At 45.9% G+C, this 20,954-nt stretch overlaps 1 long non-coding RNA gene across 1 annotated transcript; it reads right to left on the minus strand.

The window, feature by feature from the left end:
* Positions 1–8,899: 8,899 nt before the first annotated feature.
* On the minus strand, positions 8,900–14,562 carry LOC109267439 (uncharacterized). Its single transcript, XR_002080115.2, has 2 exons — positions 14,406–14,562; positions 8,900–9,210 (listed from the first exon to the last, which is right to left on the minus strand). It is a non-coding gene; the product is annotated as an uncharacterized LOC109267439 (long non-coding RNA).
* Between the last annotated feature and the right edge of the window lie 6,392 nt (positions 14,563–20,954).

Consider the following 20,954-nt stretch of genomic DNA (forward strand, 5'->3'; position numbering starts at 1 on the left):
AGACTTCTTCGTTTCAGGTGCAAAACATCCAACCACCTTCTCATCTCTGCTTCTTGTTTATTTGTGTGTTTCACTTTGTGTCACCTCGTCCCAGATGACTCTTTCCTTAGATATTCACAGGACTGTTTCCACCTCAATACTTAGGTGTCAACTCAATCATCACGTTCTCAAAGATGCTGACCCTGATGTCAGCCACCGTCCAGTCTTCAACTGACTCCCAACCCCATTGCCTATTGTATTTTCTCCATGGCATTTGGGGCTCTCTTAAATTATCTCTTATTCATAAAAGTGTATATTATAATTTTTCCTTCACTTGGAAGTCCCATGAGGGCAACATGTTTTCATATTCAGCACTAAAACCTCACCTGTAAAATAGCCAGGCACATAGAAAGCATTGAATAAACATTTACTGAATAAATAGATGAGAACACAGCTTGGCATAAGTAATCAAATTCCATCTATAAATATTTATTGGATATGGTAGGTCCCCAGGCCTATATTTGGAACTGGGGACCCACTTGAAAATACAACACCCTTACCTTCAAGGAGTCAGTCTAGACAAGAGCACTGAGTGGCTCCTTCTGTGGGCACCTCTTCCTCAGAGGATCAGAGACAAGAGTCAATCAGGATGTGAGGGAGGAGGGGAAGTCCACCTGCCTGAGAAGAAGGAGGTTCTTGTCCGGGGTGCCGACAGGAAAGGGGGCTGTGTGCTCGGGCCCCCGTGTGCTCCCGTGTCCCTGGCGTGCATGCAGCTTGGGTCTGAAATTTAGAGAGATAGGCTGCAGTGTTCGACTGGTGAGTGACTTCTCACTTCAAAACACTTTTTCCCGTTTACATCCTCTTCGTATCGTGTGTTTTGATTTAAATGCATATTTATTATATGTGTTATATATTTATATGTGCATTCAAAAAAAGTATATACACATATGTATAATTTTATATAAAAAATATATATTTAAGATAGAGTGCTTCTGTAAGCACCAATTATTTTCTTAAATGGTTTTAACATTTATTTATTTTTGAGAGACAGAGAGACAGAGTGTGAGAGGGAGAGGGGCAGAGAGAGAGAGGAAGACAGAGAATCCGAAGCAGGCTCCAGTCTCTGAGTGGTCAGCACAGAGTTGACGTGGGGCTTGAACTCGCCAACAGTGAGATCATGACCTGAGCCGAAGTCAGACGTTTAAGTGACTGAGCCCCTCAGGCCCCTGGATTATTTTCTGAAATCTATTTAAACTTGTCGTCCTTGGAATCCACTGCAAATAAAAATTAGGCACAAAATTATTTTTGAGGTCTTTTCCCCCATAAACACCTGCACTGTTGAGAACACCTGAAGACTGGATAAGTTTCCATCCCCCCTACTCCCACACCCACCCCCCCTCCCCGCCCCTGCAGCTCATAGCCCAGCTGTGCAACCAGACATTGTCTCAGACCCAAAAGTAAGGTGACCAGAGTTCATCAAAGTTATTCTCAAGGGACAGTTTAAGAAGTTCAGTGACAAGGACAACACGAATGGAAAAGAAGTCACCTGGGTACAGAAAGTCCCTCCTGAGAAATGCGTCCACACTAGGCACTGAGGCCGAGAAAGATGGGCGGTCCCAAACCCGAGAACAGAGCCTGGCCCCTACCTTCCAAGCCTTCAAACACAAAGAAACCCTGTTCTGTGGCTGATGCTGTAGCAAGGTCACCTTCCTTCTGACCATTTGGCTCGCCCAGCCCTCTATCCCTGTAACCAGAGCCGGCTCAATTATGCCCCGCCACAAAGAACAGATAGCAGGCAGGTCAAGTTCAGGGAGGGGGCTATAATTTTAGAAGCACTTCCTGTTCTGAGTCTGACTTTTGATCTCCTGTGATCACTCTGGCCAGGGAATCGAAGCAGATGGTACGCATGACTTAACCCTGGTGGGATCACGCCGGGAGCACGGTCAGACATCCGAGGGACTGTCCCTTGTAAGTCCAGGAACACTGCCCCAGTACCCATTCCTCTCTCCTACGCCATTTGGGCAGAATTCACCAGCAATGCATATGTCGTTGAAGCGAGGGTTAGGAGAGGAGACAGTCACGTCCCGGACCAGCTTCCTACTTAATCAGAGCAGAATCGACTCAGGTGTTACTGATGGGGGACGCTGTTTCCTTCCCACTTTTTATTTGGACCGTGAGGGAAAGCCGGGAAGGAACGAGGTATTTATTTTCCCAAATCGAACGACTGGTCAATGGCAGTGCTGAGACCAGAGCCCAGGCTGCAGGGCCTTCACAATCAGTGTGTTGAGGGCACGTCCCCCGGCTCGGACCTTCCCGCATATGGCCGTGATCCCCATCACTCAAGCTGGATGTGACGTGACTCCCGACCAAATGCGGGTGGGGAAACTTTGTGAGGATTTCTGCAAGACAACTGCAGTGTGGGATACGGGAAGCCAACAGTGCGGTGTCACGGTTAGAATGCATCTTCTTTGCATGCCACACGAAAGGTAGAGGCGTACGTGGTCCTTTCCAAACAAAGGCCATCCCTCTCTCGATTGCCGGAGGGTGTTTTAATTTTGTTTCATATTTAGTTATCTATTTTTGAGACAGACACACGCAGCATGAGCAGGGGAGGGTCAGAGAGAGAGAGGACAGGGGAGAGAGAGAATCCCAAGCAGGCTTCCCACTCACCGTGGAGCCCGACATGGGGCTTGATCTCAGGACCATCACCTTATTGGAAATCAAGAGTTGGACACTTAGCCAGCTGGGCCACTCAGGTGCACCCAGGGGAGGTTTGAAAACTCCAGATTTCTGTGTTCTATCCTAGATCTTTCGAGTAACAACTCGAGAAACGATGCCAGGAGTTTCTCTCCGCCAAGTCCTGTGCGGTTCTAGCGAGCGGCGGGCTAGAGAAAGCACCCTGCGAGGTCACCCAGAGAGTCTCGCTGGGCCTCAGTGCTCTGCGATGTTACATCAGCGTTTCCCAAAGTTTGCTCCCACGGGGGATGAGTTTAGACTCAAGGCTGAGAAGCAGGCTGGAAGACTGGGCATAGTACATCTCTTGGAAGGCTGACATTGCATCACTGTACCTTTGAGGCTTTAGGAAACCTTTGATTAATCGAACCGTGTTTCGCTCACGTTTCCCCAATGTGACAGCTCCTCGGATGGCAGAGGCGCGTGATCTACAGAATACGCTTTTAAAAAATTCTGAATTATGAAGACAATGGTTTATATTTGTGCAACTACAGCAATCTTGTAGTTTTAGAAAAGAGTACTCTCGTGTCCCAAAAGCCAGAGGTAAACGGAACAGGCTTACCGGCTTGTTCGTTTAACGATCTAACGGCACATTTTCTCCGACGGTGATGTTGGATTTGATATTAACGGAGCGTCCACAATGAACAATGGCTCTCCGAAGGGTGGGTGTGCACCAGCCGCTACGTCCACCGGGAGGGGTGCTGTTCTCCAGCCGTGTTTTCTGGAGAATTCTTTACTTTCTTCGGACGGCCTTACACATGAGCAGTCCCTCCAGGCACACCTTCCTTTCGGATTTTGCTTCCTTTCTGCAGTTTACTTCATCGGGTTTTCAATGTTTCCTCTGACTCGGATGAAAAATTAGCCTGAAATAAACACCCCAAGATGGCCACAAAGCCCTTCTGTGCAGAGCTCCGGCTCTGCCGGCCGATCTTGAATCAGAGTCAGACGTGAGCGAGAGGCATTTGGGGTCAGGCGGAGAGTGACCCCCCTCTTCTGGTTTCACTTAAGCTCAAATTTTCTCCATGGAGATAACACACACTTCTCAGATTTGGTTACTGGCTCCATGAAGGGATCTCATTTGTCCTAATGTAATTTTTAACCTTTGAAAATGTTTTAAACTTAACTTCCCCCGCCCCTCCACCCCCCACCTTTTATTTCAAATAGCATACGTTTCTTAAAAGAGGACTTTTGCAAGGAAGTTAGCCTCCCGGCGGCTGGTAAAGAGTGCTAGTGCTAAATAATCAGATTCCCAAAGATCTGATCAAAAGAACTGTTCTTTTCTAGAACCAAGTGGAGGACTGGCGTCCTGCTTTGGCTGTCACATCTGCATTTGCTTGTGAGGCCTGGAGACCTCCTGCGCCGTTTCTCCTTGGCTGCCTGGCCCCGCGTCTCTGACACCAGCCTCCTGGGTCCTCACCCTGGCCTTTTCATTTCTTGCTGCTCACCTTCCAAATGCAGAGACCCCCAAAAATCCGACCTCTTCTTCCCGTCCTCCGGGAACCGGAAGGGGGCACGGGACACCAGCTCAGAAGCTGAGGTTCAAGTGGGGAGTCATCCGGGGCCTCGCAGAAAACCCAGGGTGTGCCTATGTCCTGAGGCATAAGGGAAACCCATGGAGGGTAGAAAGCGGGGAGCCAGTCGGAGCCACGCAGAGGTCCAAAGCAGGTCTAGGAGAACTGAGGCCCGTCCCCGTGGCCTCGGAGCAGTGGGCTGTGTGTGTAAAAACGAGCCTTCAGCCAGCGGCCTGGGCGCATGGCTGGGGGCTGGACTTCTGACGGCCATCAGGAGTGAGGTCTCTTTCACCTTGTGACACGGTGTGGACAGCCTTTGTATCATAAACAGTCACGCCCAGAGACACACAGATGTGTGCTAGGAGTGCACCGTTAAATCGCTACGGAATGTATCCACTGTGCACGGTAATGACCTTCAGAAACAATGCACATGGCTACAGGTAGCATTTATTAACGGACAGGGACATCCTTACGGATACACGAGGCGTCCGTACTCAGAGCAAGTTCAGTCTCGCTTGACTCACGCTGATGAACACGGGGCCCAGAAGCCTCTAGTCGTGCCTTTAAACGTTCTGCTGTGCTTCCTTTTTACGTTTGTCAGCCATGCAGCCTAATCAAGACTTTTTTGATGCTTGATGACGTCCTCACGATCCCTTTTTCCTCAGCTGAAATAAAATATCGTCTTTAGAATAATTTCTTTGGAAACCTTCCCTTTTCATGCCCCTGGCTTTCTTTTTTAACATGTAGACTCGTGTTTTGCAGAATTGTTTGTTTGTTTTTGTTTCTAATGAAGTGAATTTTCTGGTTCAGGGCTTTTGACAGTGTAAAAAAAAAATGCAATTAAAATCACACTGGTCACAAGAGGAGACTTTTGGCAAAAGTGTGTTTTTATTCCCCTCCTGAAAACACACACACACACACACACACACACACACACATTCAGGACCTTGGCCAACCTGATTTTCATCTAACTGCCTAAAGGCCCAGGAGCTGTAAACTGTCCCCCCTGCCCCCAGCTTGTCTGCCTGCCAGCCTTCCGAACACAGAGGCTTCTTCTCAGAAGTTCAAAGACCAACTTCACATCGTCTGCAAAGCTTATTTTGAATCTGCCCGAGGGAAGCACTTTGAGGTTAATCCCATGGCCTAAGTCCAAATGAGAGTCAAATGGAAGGCTTTTCCAAAGTCTCACCACAAATCGGGTCTCGGGGACTTGCAAGAGGGCAGTGGCTGAGGTGGCCCGGTGAGGAGGGAGGCAGCTGGGTCTGGTTTCCTTGCAGAGACCCCCGGTGGAGGATGCTGCTGTCATATTATGTTTATTTTGCTTAATGATGTGATGATGAAAACATCACCCTTGGCAAATTCCTATCTTAATGCCTCACAAAGCAGCTGGAGACTTTGCTGAAGTAACCAGAATAAGCCGATTGGGAAGTATGTTTGGTTTCCCTTTCTAAGAATTTCTGTGAACGTAAGTCAAGGTAGATGGATCCTCGTGAAAATATGTGCAAGGATGTGAGAAGAGCTTCCTGCAAAAGTCCCCATATGGTGAGTCTGAAGAGAGGTTCATGATACATAATTAGCTCCTGGAAAGGAAGGAAGGAGGGAAGGAAGGAAGGAGGAGGGAGGCAGGGAAGAAGAGGCAGGAGGGAAAGGAGGGGGGAGGAGAGGACCCAAGAAGGGAGGGAGGAGGAGAAGAGGAGGGGAGGAAGGAGGGGAAGAAGGAAGGAGGGGAGGGGAGGAAGGAGGGAGGAGAAGAAGAGAGGAGGAGGGAGGAGGAAGGAGGGAGGAAAGAAGAGGAGAGGAAGGAGGAGGGGGTAGGAAGGAGGGAGGGAGGAGGGAGGAAGGAGGGGAAGAAGGAAGGAGGAGGGGAGAGGGAGGAGGGAGGAGAAGAAGAGGAGAGGAGGAAGGAGGGAGGAGAAGAAGAGGAGAGGAGGGAGGAGGGGCTAGGAAGGAGGGAGAAAGGAAGGAGGGAGGGAGGGAGGAGGGAGGAAGGAGTGGGAAATACGGAAGTCTATGAAGGTGCAAGGGCACCATCCAAGGACACAACGGTTCTTTGTTGTCCACTTTGGTTCTGCTCTTACTTACTGGTGAACTTGAAATAATCCTTTTCTCCCTCTGGATCTCAATGTCTTTATCAGCACGAAGAGAAGAATTGGAGGAGACAAAGTGGCAAAATGGCTTCCACGGTAAGGTTAGTTAATACGTCTGTCTCCTCACATGGTTAAGATTTTTGAGTGCGGAGACGACTCAAGGTCTACTCGCTTCGCAAGTCCCGACTATCAGATGCAGTCTGGTTGTCTACAGTCACCACCACGTGGCATAACGCAGCCCCAGGTCTCATTCGTCTAGCCGGTGCATTTTAGTGTCTCTTTTCTCTCTAAAATGTTGGTAAGTATGTACGTGTATGTTGTCCAGCAGAATTTTATTTTTTTTCTGAAAGAGACAAGACTGTCAGGCCTTCATCCCACATAACAAAGAAAACAAATAGCCAAATATTAACATCTTATTGGATTTTTATTTTTGCATTTGCAGTTTTGCATCTAGAACTTTCTATGTAAATCTTCACTATTTCTGTATCTCTTTGAAAGGACAGAATATTGGTAAAGAAGCAGAACTGGGTCCTTTATTCAAGGCCTGATTTCTTGAAACTTCTTCCTGTTTCTTAGAACGGCGTGCAATTTCCACATAGATGCCATTATTTAGCTGCCTGAAACACCTTCGAAATGAAGATCTTAATACTTCTAGAAGTTCTAGGGTGTGTTTTTTTAATTTTTTTAAACATTTATTTATTTTTGAGACAGAGAGAGACAGAGCATGAACAGGGGAGGGGCAGAGAGAGAGGGAGACACAGAATCGGAAGCAGGCTCCAGGCTCTGAGCCATCAGCCCAGAGCCCGATGAGGGGCTCAAACTCACGGACCGCGAGATCGTGACCTGAGTCAAAGTAGGACGCTTAACCGACTGAGCCACCCAGGCGCCCCTCTAGGGTGTGCTTTTTAATGGTGATGTTAGAGTGCCGATTTCTTCCTTCTGCACCTAAGTGGAGTTGATGTAGACAAATGGTCACAGAAGAGAGAGAAATGAGCAGATTCATTGATTAGGGGGATGATGTGTTTACCGGCTTAGGTCTCTATGCCTATGTCACGAGGCAATTTTGTGCCGGTGCACACCAGCCTTGATCCTTGGGTGACAATGTTCGCTAAGAGGTTTGGGTAAGGAGGGAACTCTGGCCACACCAACCCCTGCTTAGGGTCCCTCTGTACCTACTGAGGTCCTTCCCCATGTGGTACCCCTACTTGTCTACCTTGTCCCCACTGCACTCCTTCTTGCCTTCCCCTAAACACCCACACACACCCACACACACCCACTCTCTCCTTGTACGTGATGTTCACCTTGACCGTGTGCTCTCTCCCACCTTCGTTACTGGTTAAACTTTGGTTCCCACGGTCTTCTCTGTCTGCTGTCCCCGATCCTGGACCCTGACCAGTAGACTCCTCATCTATATTTGCAGTTTGGATCTCCAGGAAGCCCCTTCTGATGAAAAAGCAGCAGGGAACACGCGGCATTTAGGTCCCACACCCCAGAGAACCAGAGAGCCACACGCACCAGCCCGTGCCTGCTGCTGGCACCCGCGGCCACGTGGAGGTTGGCGGATCCGTCTGGAACACGAGAGCTGGGACGGCTCTGCGAGTGACACCCGGAAACACGGGCATGGAGAGCCGCGTGAACGCCACGCTTCGGGAGAAAACTCCTGAAATCCACAGGAGCTTGAAGGGTTAACAGAGCCTTGCCTCCTAGCAGGTTGTCTCCCTCCCGGGGAGTCACGCACACACGGGCCGGGCTGTAAAGACAGGCTGAAATCTTGGGTCACAGTGTAAGGCTGTGTTAAGGAAGGAAGAATTAGAACTGAACGTAAATTAACGAGGATATGACCTAGTAAAAGCTTTCCCACGGTTAAAGCTCTTTGTGATTGCGTTTTGCCTTACTACGTATTTTTGAAAATCAATAAAAATTAATACTAATGCTTCTGGAATGAATAAGGGGGAGACCAGGCTACATTTTACTTTCCAGGCATTGTGCTGAGTGTGCAGCCTGGTGGGGAGACGGGTGACCACAGCGCTCGTGAGCACCGGGAAGGGTGCTTGTGAGCCCGGGCACAGACCGTGGTTCTGGTCCGGCTCTGTTATCGACAACAGCAAGGCCTCTGAACGGGACCGTCTGTTCAGGCCGGGCCGATGCTCAAAGAGGAAGGTTCTTTTTTTCGTACAGATTTAGGTTTAATTGCTTTGGAAAATGTTGTCTAAATTAAGTTTTTAAAAAAAGAAAGCCTGAGGACTGTTTGAGGTGCCGCTTAATGAGGAAACACATGGCCAAAACCACTCCTTGCTGCTGGACCCCGCGAGGCGGTTTTTCTCTCTGCTCTGCAGGGCCTGACGGAGAGCCAGCTCCTTCTGGGGGTTATGAGGCAACTGGAATGTACTCTGGAATGTACTGGAATGTACTGGAAAGTACTGAGAAGGGAGAAATGTGCGGCCACTACCGTTACCCAACCAAATCCGACAACGCGTCCATTTGGACTGATGTCCTTTCCTCTGTCTCACACCCTCTCGCCTTTCCCACCAAGCCTCCAGGGTCCAACCCCAACATCCCTACCACCTTCCTTCCACTCAGAGTCAAGTATGACCTCACAGATCCTCATGGGCTTTATTTATGCCTGTTTGTTAAGACTCTCCACGACCACGCAACCCCTGATATGTCAAACACCATGGCATTCAAACACACAACTCCGCTTCCTCCGGGACCACTGTCTTCCCCTTCTCTGGAATTCTCTGGAATAGCAGAGGCTGGCTGGGACCCCAGCATTCAAGGTACGTGCGCATGTACGTATTTCTCAATTGTTTGTTTGCATTATGGAAACGTGTGGAGAATTATATCCAAAGAATGGAGGGTTGGCTTGGGTGCAACGGAGTCTGATCCACTTGTGCAGATATCTGTAAGAAAAGATCACATAAATGAAGAACTGGTTGAGAAGAGGTTGGCATGGGACGTGCAATTTCTATAGAAATTCAAGTCACTCGAAAGCGTAATGCATCATGTTCAGTCTTCCCTTGGCTGCTAACAACAGGTGTCTTTCCTATCACATGGGGGCAGAGAACAAGATATGTGCTCGAAACACCATTAGCATTGTTAAAACTGATCACTGCGTTGAGATGAAAATAGATTTCTTGAATGTATAGATATGGATTTTTCTTTGCACTGGAAAATCCTTGGCGTGGTATTACTTTGGCATCAATGACTCAACTAATGATGTGAATCTCTATGCATGCTCTTTGCCTGGGTTAATGTTACAGGGCCTTTGATTGCCAGATGCATTTGCCTGCCTATAAAAGAAGCTGAACGACTCTTCATGCATTTATTAGCTGCTGGGTCTTCTTTCCCTATGGAGTATCTAGAGACAGTCATTCTGGTCACTTTTCTATTGGGCTATTTGTGTTTTTAATTGATCCGTAAATGTTCTTTATGAATTTTGGACACAAATCATTTGCCATTTATAGGCACCACAGATACTTTTTCTGAAGTTTAAGCTTTGCTTTCCAAACTTCATGTCGTTTTGGGATTGAAACGATTATTTTAAATTTTAATAGAATCTGTTTAGGATGCTTTTATTTATAAGTTCTTCTTCTGTGTGTTTTATAGGAAACCCTCTTTCCAGGGTTACAAAGATATTTTTCTAATGTTTATTCTAATTTTGATTTTTCTAACATTTATTCTAATTTTGTTTTTTAAGTTTTCCCTTCACATGTTAAGACTTTAAGGACTTCAGGGGCGCCTGGGTGGCTCAGTCGGTTAAGTGCCCGACTTCAGCTCAGGTCACGATCTTGCGGTCCGCGAGTTCGAGCCCTGCGTCGGGCTCTGGGCTGATGGCTCAGAGCCTGGAGCTTGCTTCCGATTCTGTGTCTCCCTCTCTCTCTGCCCCTCCCCCGTTCATGCTGTGTCTCTCTCTGTCTCAAAAATAAATAAACGTTAAAAAAAATTAAAAAAAAAGACTTTAAGGACTTCAGTTCTGTGTATGATACAGGAGAGGGGTTCCATTTCATTTTTTTAATGTACTTATTTTTGAGAAAGAACAAGAGAGCGACAGAGAATCTCAAGCAGGCTCCACACTATCAGTGTGGAGCCTGACATGGGGCTCGATCTCATGAACTGTGAGATCATGATCTAAATTGAAATCAAGAATTGGACACTTGACCAATCGAGCCACCCAGGTGCCCCTGGGGTTCCATTTCATTTTTATTTTGGCCAATTTAGCATTTCCTGAATAACCTACTTATTCTAGTCACTCTTCAATATGAGCTTTATCTTTATCTTGATTTCCTTAATTTCCAGATCTGCTTCTGGCCTCTTTGTTCTTTTACTATTTTTTTTAATTAAAAAATTTTTTTTAATGTTTTTATTTATTTTTGAGACAGAGAGAGACAGAGCATGAGCAGGGGAGGGGCAGAGAGAGAGGGAGACACAGAATCTGAAGCAGGCTCTGGGCTCTGAGCTGTCAGCCCAGAGCCCGATGCGGGGCTCGAACTCAAGAACCGCGAGATCGTGACCTGAGCTGAAGTCGTACACTCAACCGACTGAGCTACCTGGGCTCTGCTAAAGACAATTTCAATTTAAAATATATACAGCGAAACTTTGGATTGTAACTTGCTCTGCAAGACAAGCAAAGATTTCTAATAAATTTTCACTTGATGAATGAGCGATGTCTTGCAATAGGAGTATTACATGACACCGAATGTCACAGGATCACAACTGAGCCAGTGGTTCGTCTCTCTCTCTCTCTCTCTGTCTCTGTCTCTCACTCGTTCGCTGCAGGATCGTGGGTGATCATCTCCCATGCTCCGCTGCCTGGTCGCAGGCCTCAGTGTCTGGCAGAGATCAGTGATTTTTCAGAACACTGGGAGGTGCCCACAACTGGCACTGGTGTATTTTTGTCACGTCAAAGCACCTGTGGACAGTCCTCTGCTGTTCCACACAAGAGTGAGCTTAGGAGTGGTTCACTTCGTTCTAGGTCAGGCTGCCTGCGGATATAGACTCTTTCCTCTGCTGCCTTATTGCCGCTAACAGTAAATACAGTCTACGACAAGAGTTTATCACTACAGTGCGGTAGTCAACATCCGTGCAAGTGTGTCCATGGCCCCCATGCAGAAAAAGATTCCACTGAGCCAGTAGATAGCAGTGATTCCATTAGTGATAATGGAAGTCGTCCTACGCAATAACCCTTCTCTCTCGTGTCTCCCTCACTCCAGCCACGAGACTTTTCAAAGGGAAGTACAGGCTGATTTGTTTATTTTCTTTATATGTTGTCTTTTCTTTATTATTCTGTATTATACTGCAGTATTGTAATCCTTTTTATATGAATATTTTGGGTTGTGGAACGAATCATCTGAGTTTCCATGGTTTCTTATGGGGAAATTCGCTTTGATATCCAAGTGCTTTGGATGCCAAGCATGTTTCTGGAATGAATAATGCTTATAAGCCAAGGTTTTACTGTACCTAAATTTCTAGGGGCTTCTTGGTGGCTCAGTTGGTTAAACATCTGACTCTGGATTTCACCTCAGGTCATGGTTTCAGGGTTGTGGGATCGAGCTCTGAGCTGGGCTCTATGATGGGTGTGCAGTCTGCTTAAGATTCTCTCTCTCTTTCTCTCTCTCTCTCTCTCTCTCTCTTTCTCTATTCCTCCCCCTGCTGGCATGCAGGATCTCTCTCTCTCTGAAAAAAAAATAAATAAATAAAACATTTATCCAAATAAAATATATACCCCTTCCATTAAAAAATCATTTAAAGAAGGGCACCTGGGTGGCTCAGTCAATTAAGTGTCTAACTTGGGCTCACACCATGATCTCGTGGTTTGTGGGTTCAAGCCCTGTGTTGGGCTCTATGCTGACAGCTCAGAGCCTGGAGCCTGCTTTAGATTCTGTGTCTCCTTGTCTCTCTGCCCCTCCCCTCCTCATGCTCTGTCTCTCTCTTTCTTTCTCTCTCTCTCTCAAAAAAAATAACCATTAAAAATAATAACTTAAAGAAATTAAATCCTGAAATTGAAACCTAACTACACTATCAAAAAATTCTCAATATAAAATGACCTGTTAAAAAATACAAGAAATGACAAAATAAGAGATTTATTTAAATCCAGAAAATTGAGTTAGCATCTCTATGTTTCTACTGGATTATGAATAACCTTTCAGAAACTTTGTTTCTTTAGTAGAGAAATGAGCATAATAATTTTACTGGAAGACTTTCTTAAGATCAATTAATCCTAAAAGACACACAGCATTTATCTCATTACCTCAAATACAGAAAGTGGCCAACAGATACTCATTTTCTTTCTCCTTTGACAGATTCTATAGCAGTTTATATGTTACGAGACATTAAGGATAAACCTACCTTAGTCAGTGCTAGAAAGAGGTAACTGGAATCAGAAAGAAGAGAGGAAAATCAATGGCGTACCTGAGAAATTTGTGGGTTCTGTGTGTGGAATGTAATAATGCTTTTGTGGAGTCTCGGCCCTGGGAACTAAGGTGGGGCTTGTCTACACTGAAGATTGCTTTGGCCTGAAGCCCCTAAAGATGGTGTTTCTTCTGTGGACCTCACTCTAGTTTTTATTGAACTTCCTGGGGGAAAAGAGTCTTCAAGTACAATGAAACTCCAACATCTTAGATAGGAAGCAGATCTGAGAAGAGAGCCAAAGGGAAAGAGAAAGAAAGAAAGAAAGAAAGAAAGAAAGAAAGAAAGAAAGAGAAAGAAAGAGAGAGATAAGGAAAAAGAGGAAGAGGAAGGAAAGAAGGAAAGGAGGAAGGGCAAAAAGACAAGAAATCCAAAGAGAAAGGGGGTACCTAAGAAGTAAAGACTCCCAAAAGAACATCTCACATGGACTGAAAACCTAACACTTTGGCTGAGGATCAGGTGTGTCTTTGGCTCTGATACTGAGCCATAATGGGATCCCCTGCTGGTATTAACCGGGAGTCTGAGTCCTTGAGTTTCTGTGGGGGCTGAGTTTTACGATCCTCAGTGGCCTGGGCCAGAGAGCTGTCATAGAGATGACCATGGCTTCTCTAAGCCACAGGGGCTTTGAACTAGGGCACAGTAGGTACAGAGATTTTTATGGAAAGGACATATATCACTTCAGGGAAGAAATTGTCTTTAAGCTAAATGACTAGATGATAGATAGATAGATAGATAGAAAATAGAAAGATAGATGATAGGTAGATAGATGATAGAAAGATAGAAAGATAGATGATATAGAAAGATAGATGATAGATAGACAGATAGATGATAGATGATAGAAAAATAGATAGAAATATAGATAGATGATAGATACATAGATACATAGAAAGATAGATGATAGATAGAAAGATAGATGATAGATTATTATGCACCTTAGCATTTGCATGTGTCCTATCTTCTCAAGACAGAAACTTACTGAGAATAATGCAATAGACAATGGGTTATTAGTTTCCAGCTGGGGATGTGTCAGCTGGGAAGGCCATGGCTAAGATCCAGAAGTCACATGCATTGAGCATTTACTTTGTGCTGGAAACTTTACCTACATTGTTTCATTCAAAACCCTATGAGAAGATAAATGATTCCCATGGCATAGATGAATAAACTGAGGTTAGGAAAATGAAAAAAGAACTCCGCCAAGCCCCCAGTTTGGAACGTAAGAGAGCCATGATTTCCACGGAACATGAACCCCATTTTTTCTCCATGAGGCTCACTCTGGTGGCTAGCTTCATGAGGACAGAGAGCCCACTGGGTCGACGGGAGAGGATCTCTCAGGCCAAGAGATAATAGAGTGGGGCCGGGGCAGAGATAGAGAGCAGGGCAGGTTTGGGAATGAGAGTCAAAAGGAATTCTGGAATCCTCACAGCAGGTGCTCAGAATCCAGTGAGGAATGCGGGGGAGGGGGACGGGCCCCTCTCTGCCTCCGTGGGAGACCTGTCCTTGCCCAGGACTCGGCTACCCTCACCAGCCACGCATGGAACTCCGGGCGTCTTTTGTTCACCTCCCGTGTTGGCAGCTGATTGCAACATCTGCTTACAAGGCACAGTTCCAGTGAGTGCAGATATGCTGCGCTGAAATTAAATAAATATCGAGACACACTTCTGCCCCTACCCCCTCAATCTCCTCCCATTACCTTAGTTGGAATCGTAATGGTTCGAGTGCGGGGAGTCCCGGTAGCTCTCTTAATTTCGTCTGTTAGGGAAGCCACTCTCCAACCATCACAATCCGGCTTAATCGGCTCCAAAAGCCACAAGCAGCTACGGCAGACGAGAAAAATGTGAGAAACCACTCTTGCAGGGGAAGCGCACACGGTACAACAGAAGCATCTTCGAACGATTGGCATCTTTCCTGCTTCTGTTAACTTATCACGGACGCTTAACGCGCTTTCACGGAGCACCTGCTGTGGGAAAGATCGTGTGTTAGTGCAGTTCCTGGGCTGCCAAATCAAACACAATGGAATAGAAGAATGACCGAAAGAAGATTCTCTCACGAAGCCACATAGTTATACAGAAGGGAGGGAAACGTACGGATTTTTTGAATGATGCAACAAAGTCACTCGATGGAAGCGATGTGCAGATAGAGGTGACGTACGGATAAAGCCCTCCCTGGACGCAGAGCCGAGATTAAGTTCACCTGGAGGACGACACAAAGAGGACTTCAGATTAAATTCTGAGCTGAGGATTCTTTTGGAAGATCTTGATCAGAAGACTTTCCATGAGTTACTCCTCTGTTCCCTAGGGCCCATGATAGAGCAAATCGATTGCTTGCCAGCCCCACCTGATGTAGGCTCATGAAGACGCTCTCTTCTTAGCACTCATGATCACCTAAGACCTAAGGGGTTTGCACATCTACTCACTTGGCCACCTATTACAGTTAAACAGTGATCTTTATGAGAACACAGGCTTTGCTTTCGATTATTCCCAATGCCTGGGATAATGCTCCGCACAGAGTAGATACTTGATACTTGTGTGGCTGGAAAGGAGCCAGTTAAAGTCTGTGCCCCCTGCACCCCTCAGAGTAAAGGGGGGGTCTTTGTACCTGAAGTGGCAGATTGGAGTCAGGGACTTTGCGGTGCAATCTCCTCTGGGGCATGAGGACCCCTGGACGCCTGACATCTGAGCAGAGTCCTGCATGGAGAGAAGTCATGGGGACGGGATGTCTCTCCCAGGCCCCCGAGAGCATCTGCACACGTGATATAAGCTTTACTGTGCCTGCCTCCATGATGCAATGGGACCTCAAAACATAACTTACCTTGAGTTAAGGAATAATAAGGAAACTTGCTAAAAATTTTTTAAAACTTTTATTTAGTGTTGAGAGAGAGAAAGAGAAAGAGAGACAGAGTGTGAGCGGGGAAGGGGCAGAGAGAGAGGGAGACGCAGAATCCGAGGCAGGCTCCAGGCTCTGAGCCTTCGGCACAGAGCCTGACGCGGGGCTCGAACTCACGAACCACGAGAACATGACCTGAGTCAAAGTCGGTGTTCAACCAGCTGAGCCACCCAGGCGCCCCACAACTGAATTTTTTTTTTTTACAACTGGATTTTTTAATAGACAATAAATGCTCTTGGATAGTCATCCTTATGATGTGTGCAAATGTATGAAATGCACACCGTGCAGGAGTGGCCTCGTGGCTCGTGGGAACGGAGCCTTGCAGGGGCTCTGATTGACGAATTATGTAAGGACGGAGTTTGAGGTTTGCCGACGTCCAGGCCCGTGAGGAGGGTGGGCTTCAGTCTGATAAAGACCCACGGTCACAGCTTAAGCTCTCTGCTTTGCTGTTTAATGTGATGCTGGCCAGTCTGCACAATACAAATGCCGGGAAAACACTTATTGGGTCTTGACGGTGAGCCGAGCAGCAAGGCCCTGCCCTGAAGAGAACAGGATCCCAACCGCAGAAATCGCAGTGTGTCCAAAAGGATTGGAGAACAGTTATGAAATCATACCCATAGTTTTTTCTGGATGTTGGTGGAATGCTAATCCCTACCTCTTGAACTACCTCGTGGGGATTTCTAAATTTTGCATGATAGAGTCCTTTAAAATTATAGACTGCTTTGCTATATTTCTTTTTCAGATTCTAAAACAGCGTGGCTATGTTGTAAAAAATGCCATAAAGAACATCTTGAATCAACAACTTAAAACTCCAAAATTGTATCCCTCGGAAATTGCCATTACTAACCACTCCTTATTTCTTTCTACTCCTTTAACTTACGTAAGTACGCCCAAGTACACACGTATGGACAGATGCATGTGTATTTTATATCACAAAGACAGCATCACTCTCTGTACATCTCGCTGAATCTTACGGTTCTCATGCAGTTGATATCTTATCATCAAACATGTCTAAGATATCCTCTACCAAATTTTTTCCCGACATTTCATTTTTAATTACTGCGTGATGTAACATCACAAGCGTGTGTGAGAATAGGTGGTTTCGGCCAATTATTTCTATTAGGCAGTTAATTTATTTCTCTGTTGCCCTTTCAAAGGCAACAACTCGGTGATGAATTTCCAGTTACAGATGTTGTTTTACACTTGTCAGATTAATTTTTTCAGACACAGTCTCAGAAGAGAAATTGATGAATGAAAGACGACATGCATTTTTAAGGCTTCCTGATGTGTGTTCAAATTGTCCTGAAGAAGGCTGATACCAGTAAAATTTTTATTGGAGTTTTAGAGTTCCTGTTGGTCCGCACTGAGGCCAACCTCAGGCTCTACCCTAGTTGTTCATGAAGGAGAGAGACTCAAATGGTTTCCAAAGGATATTCAAAATCTTGTTTTTGGTTAAAGAAAAAACCAGCTGAACACTGAGCACTTGCTTTTTCACAGGGTATTTTTATGAGAATAGTTACAATTCCTGTTATGTTTGGATTTTTCCAATCCCAATATCTAATTAGTATCGTTAACAGCAAAGGCAGCAAAGCGTTGTTTTATATTCTATATTCTGTATCAGGAATTCTGATGTCAGTTATCTTGTTTTCAGCACAAGAGCAATGATAAAGTGAAGGTTTCGTGCTGACTTTCCTGTTACGGTTTCCCAACCTGTAGGTTTCTGTTTTATTTCATCTCTTGAAGGCTGAGCATGGCTTTGAGAATGAAGTAAGCCCCACCCTCGGTCTTTCCGATGGAACACCGGAGAATTACACGTTCTGCTTCTCCTTCCACAGCGGGAAGAACACACTAGTGACAGAGGATGACAATCACTGCACAATGCTGCTACGAGAAGATTCCCCTCTTCTCTCAGATTTCTGCGTCTTTGGTGAACACGGCCAGCTCAGTGTAGAAGTAAGCCTTCTACGAACAAATGTCAGCTCCCTCTCCTTCCTCTGGCCCACAAATCTTCTTAGACATGCAGGTGGGCTCCCTGTACTTTATGGAAGAGACAAGAAAAGACAGGCTCAGACCCCTGAGATTTCAGTGTATACTCTGGCCCCTTGCTAAAGCAAATGCTTCCTGCCTCAATAGCACAGGGTGACAGAGAGAAGTAAAACACGTTTCCCTCATAATGTCAGGATTTTCTGCTAAAGTGACCTGCGAGGTGAAAGCCTTCGAATTCAAGGTGAGTTCAAAGCTGTTTGAAGGGGAAAGCCACAGGCCAGAGGGAGACCAAGGGCACGAGAGAGGTTGAGATGCAGGGCAGACACAGGTGAGGAAGGAAACTGAGCCAGGGGATGAGAAGCTGGGGGAACAGAGGAAGGTACCCACGGGGGAAAGGTCTAGAGGCACCAGATTTGGCCTTCCACCGGGCTGGGTGATTCTGCTGGGCTGGTCATTGTATTTATGGGGCGGCCCTGTTGGTGCTGGTGCTTTTAAGAGGTGAAGTGCATCCATAACCTTTGAGAGCACCTGGTGCAGATGTGACCCTGAGTCAGATACCGTGGGGGACGCGGTAGCAATGGGTCAGCACAAAGGCAGCCGTGCTCCTCAAAGTCAGCAGAGTATGACCGGAAACGCTCTCTCCTAGACAGAGGCTACCATGCAGATCAGGGTTCTGGGCCAAGCTTAACACCCACACCCATCTTCTCTTTAAGACATAATAGCAGGTGTTTGATGAACTCTGATATGTCGGGGCCTATTATATGCAAAGGCCCATTCGCTGATGATGCAAACAAGACGAGGCAACTGTCGTTCTGGTCCTCTGGAGAACTTGGTAAATGTGTACTGAATGGGTGAGCGAATGAATGAGTGAATGAATGAGTGAATGAATGAGTGAGAGAATGATGAGTGAATGAATGAACGGAAGGATGAGCAAAGGAGTGAATGAATGAAGGAGTGAATGAAGGAAGGAAGGAATGAATGGATGAGTGAATGAATGAATGAATGGATGAATAAGTGAAGGAATGAGCAAATGAATGAGTGAATGAACGGATGGAACATTGACACTTAGTGCTTTTTAAGTCACAAATGAATATCAGATTATGAGTTCCGGGGGGGGGGGGGTCCTTGTCTCTCTGGTTTTATGTCCAGAATCCACATATAATTAGACTGATATTCTCATAACAAAAGTGGAAATAATTGTGTGTTTGCATTTCTCGAGACATATTAGTCTTTAACTCAGAGATCATACTCTCTGGGTATGAACAAACCAAAAGCATCATTTTTTTTTATAACTTAACTTTATTTTTTATTCTTTTTTTAAATTTTTTTTCTTAATGTTTATTTTTTTTGAGAGAGAGAATGAATGGGGGAGGGTCAGAGAGAGAGGGAGACACAGAATCTGAAATAGGCTCTGAGTTGTCGGCACAGAGCCCGACACGGGGCTCAAACTCACGGGTCACGAGATCACGACCTGAGCCAGAGTCAGACGCTCAACCGACTGAGCCACCCAGACGTCCCTATTTTTTATTCTTTAAAATTTACATCCAAATTAGTTAGTATATAGTAAAGCAATGATTTTAGGAGTAGATTCCTTAATGCCTCTTACCCATTTAGCCCATCCTCCCTCCTACAACCCCTCTGGCAACCCTCTGTTTGTTCTCCATATTGAAGAGTCTCTTCTGTTTTGTCCTCCTCCCTGTTTTTATATTATTTTTGTTTCCCTTCCCTTATGTTCATCTGTTTTGTCTCTTACAGTCCTCATATGAGTGAAGTCATATGATTTTTGTCTTTCTCTGACTGACTAATTTCACTTAGCATAATACCCTCCAGTTCCATCCACGTAGTTGCAAATGGCAAGATTTCACTCTTTTTGATTGCCGAGTAGTACTCCCTTGTATATATAGACCACGTCTTCTTTATCCATTCATCCATCGATGGACATTTGGGCTCTTTCAATACTTTGGCTATTGCTGATAGTGCTGCTATAACCATGGGGATGCATGTGTCCCTTCGAAACAGCACACCTGTATCCCATGGATAAATGCCTAGTAGTACAATTGCTGGGTCATAGGGTAGTTCTATTTTTAGTTTTTTGAGGAACCTCCATACTGTTTTCCCGAGTGGCTGCACCAGCTGGCATTCCCACCAACAACGCGGAAGAGATCCTCTTTCTCCGCATCCTCGCCAACATCTGCTGTTGCCTGAGTTGTTCATGTGAGCCATTCTGACAAGTGTAAGGTGGTATCTCATTGTGGTTTTGATTTGTATTTCCCTGATGAGAGTGATGTGGAGCATTTTTTCACGTGTCGGTTGGCCATCTGGATGTCTTCTTTGGAGAAGTGTCTATTCATATCTTTTGCCTATTTCTTCACTGGATTATTTGTTTCCCAAAGCACCATTTTTAATGGTCCTCATCAGATGTGGTAGAAGAAGAAAGCAGATCTCTGGTTCAATGAGGGGAAAAACTATAAATTCTTACCCCTTCTGATAAGGTTTAGTGCAGATTTCAGCAGTGGGAGAGAGGCATTATTTCTGATGTCTGAGAATCTGGGTTTGCCACATCTGTAAGAGCAACTCTGCCATCAGACCTTGGAGGGACTCTGCCATCAGAACTTAGAGGGACTCTGCCATCAGACCTTGGAGTGACTCTGCCATCAGACCTTAGCAGCACAGCGGGAATTACATGGATGAGAGAACTTCCTGGAGAGAGAGGGACAGGACTTTTCCTTGGAGCCTGGCTGGCCAGAATCATGGCTCTTAGCTAAAGGACCTAAGTGTGCACAGGCTGGGCACTGTCATGTTCATAAGTCACCAGCCGGCTCTTCAAAGCCACACTGCAAAAGCCCTTCTTCTTACCTTCCAGCATCTCACTTCTGCCAATGGCCAAATGGCACGTTAGAAGCAGTGTGCATTTAGTTCACTTTTAGGGTGGAGGTTAGTGGCTTCAAGTAACTTAGGAGATGGTCCTGAGCAGGGCTTTTCAAACTGGAGCCCTATGTGAATCAACTGGGAGACTTTCAAAAAAAACACAGAAGCCTGATTCCCTCTCTAACCAATTGCATCAGAATATGTGCAGGTGGGGGTGGGGAATTCTCAGTTTAAAAAAACTCCCCAGGGGCGCCTGGGAGGGTGGGTCATTAAGCATGACTCTTGATTTCAGCTCAGGTCTTGATCTCACCTTTCATGAGTTCAAGCCCCATGTCTGGCTCTGGGCTGACAGTGCAGAGCCTGCTTGGTATTTTCTCTCCCTCTCCTTCTGTCCCCCTCCGGCTCACTCTCGCTCTCTCTCAACAGAAATGAGTAAACATTAAAAAAAGTAAAAATAAAAATAAAAATCTCCCCAGGTCGTCGACACATGGCCCAAGTATGA

This window comes from Panthera pardus, unplaced genomic scaffold (assembly GCF_024362965.1).
Source record: "Panthera pardus isolate Hobbes unplaced genomic scaffold, ASM2436296v1 HiC_scaffold_26, whole genome shotgun sequence".
Taxonomy (NCBI): domain Eukaryota; kingdom Metazoa; phylum Chordata; class Mammalia; order Carnivora; family Felidae; genus Panthera; species Panthera pardus.